Source organism: Schistocerca americana, unplaced genomic scaffold, assembly GCF_021461395.2.
Source record: "Schistocerca americana isolate TAMUIC-IGC-003095 unplaced genomic scaffold, iqSchAmer2.1 HiC_scaffold_438, whole genome shotgun sequence".
NCBI classification, from domain to species: Eukaryota; Metazoa; Arthropoda; class Insecta; order Orthoptera; family Acrididae; genus Schistocerca; species Schistocerca americana.
Window position 1 is genome coordinate 47,501 of NW_025726168.1, and position 2,500 is coordinate 50,000.

Consider the following 2,500-nt stretch of genomic DNA (forward strand, 5'->3'; position numbering starts at 1 on the left):
CGTACCTTAACCTAACCTATGTCGTACCTTAACCTAACCTATGTCGTACCTTAACCTAACCTATGTCGTACCTTAACCTAACCTATGTCGTACCTTAACCTAACCTATGTCGTACCTTAACCTAACCTATGTCGTACCTTAACCTAACCTATGTCGTACCTTAACCTAACCTATGTCGTACCTTAACCTAACCTGTATTGCGCCTTAACCTAACCTGTATTGCGCCTTAACGTAACCTGTATTGCGCCTTAACGTAACCTGTATTGCGCCTTAACGTAACCTGTATTGCGCCTTAACGTAACCTGTATTGCGCCTTAACGTAACCTGTATTGCGCCTTAACGTAACCTGTATTGCGCCTTAACGTAACCTGTATTGCGCCTTAACGTAACCTGTATTGCGCCTTAACGTAACCTGTATTGCGCCTTAACGTAACCTGTATTGCGCCTTAACGTAACCTGTATTGCGCCTTAACGTAACCTGTATTGCGCCTTAACGTAACCTGTATTGCGCCTTAACGTAACCTGTATTGCGCCTTAACGTAACCTGTATTGCGCCTTAACGTAACCTGTATTGCGCCTTAACGTAACCTGTATTGCGCCTTAACGTAACCTGTATTGCGCCTTAACGTAACCTGTATTGCGCCTTAACGTAACCTGTATTGCGCCTTAACGTAACCTGTATTGCGCCTTAACGTAACCTGTATTGCGCCTTAACGTAACCTGCATTGCGCCTTAACGTAACCTGCATTGCGCCTTAACGTAACCTGTATTGCGCCTTAACGTAACCTGCATTGCGCCTTAACGTAACCTGCATTGCGCCTTAACGTAACCTGTATTGCGCCTTAACGTAACCTGTATTGCGCCTTAACGTAACCTGTATTGCGCCTTAACGTAACCTGTATTGCGCCTTAACGTAACCTGTATTGCGCCTTAACGTAACCTGTATTGCGCCTTAACGTAACCTGTATTGCGCCTTAACGTAACCGATATTGCGCCTTAACGTAACCTATATTGCGCCGTAACGTAACCTATATTGCGCCGTAACGTAACCCACATTGCCCCTTAACGTAACCTATATTGCGCCGTAACGTAACCTATATTGCGCCGTAACGTAACCCACATTGCCCCTTAACGTAACCCACATTGCCCCTTAACGTAACCCACATTGCCCCTTAACGTAACCCAACACACGTTGGGCCTTAACCCAACACACGTTGGGCCTTAACCCAACACACGTTGGGCCTTAACCCAACACACGTTGGGCCTTAACCCAACACACGTTGGGCCTTAACCCAACACACGTTGGGCCTTAACCTGCTCTGTAATTGTCATACGACGCGTTAAATTAGTGTAGTGTTGCCTAACTGCAACCCCCGCAATATAGTTTGCTACTCGCACTGCCCGGTCCCCAGTGTATCGCTTCATGTTAAACACCTTGCAGCTATACACTGTAATGTGGATGGCAGCAGGACGTACATGCTCAATGCCCTTTGCAGTTGTTCATTGGCATTTGCAGTTGTTCATTGGCATTCGCATGGCGAAGCACTTAGCCTACGCTGTGGTACGGCCTGTGTCAACTGTCCGCTGATGTTGTACGTCCAAATCACACACTGTACTGCACATTGGTCCTCATGTACTGAATGATACATCGTGGTACATGTGACCGTACAACGACTGCGCCAACAACGGCGAACCATGCGGTCCAAATGTTGTGCACTCAGCTACGTGTCGTCTCCCTATAAGAGCTGGATTGCAGTGTGGTATGCCCTGGATGGCGATCAGCATGAGCCGTCTGTTGATGTAGTGGCGCGTGTTGTCAGACGTAGTCGTCTCTTCTCACACACCGTGATAGCACGGTGCACTGCGTTCCACATCTGCGACATGCGACAGAGGCCGGTTGACAGTCGTTCGCGCAATGGACATCGCATACGTACGGGGGCCACCTTCCACGTGTTCGCTAAGCGTGGACATGTTGTTGCGTGTATGTGGGCAGACAGTGTGTCGTGACACCTGACACAGGCATGCAACAATCGTTGAATTTGCAAATGGCGATGGACGCCTACGTTTGCTGGTGACGTTACGCAAATGAACAACTGGTAAACCGTTGTGGTGCGGTTGTTCTCGCTAGGGGTGAATCAGTGATGGCGACGATCGGTTGAGCTACCAACCGGTTGTTGCAGCGATACCCACCATGCCCACGAACGTGAATGGCATGTGGGTGTGAAGCGATACGCGGCGGTGGCTGGGTGGGACCGTCCCCGGCCGGTGAGGGGGGGCCTCCCGGCGTGTTGGCCGTGCGGTGCGTGGGCGCACGCGCTACAGCCGGCTGGTGGGGGCGGCCAGTGGCAGGCGCGCCGGCCGACGGAGGCGGCAGGCGGCGCAGCTGCGCGCCGGCGCACCCTGCACGCGGCGCCGTGCGGCCAAAGTAGGTCCTCGCGGGCCCGGTGCGAAGCGCGGTGGACATCTGCAGTGTGCTGGTCCGATTGAGGACTGTGTGCGC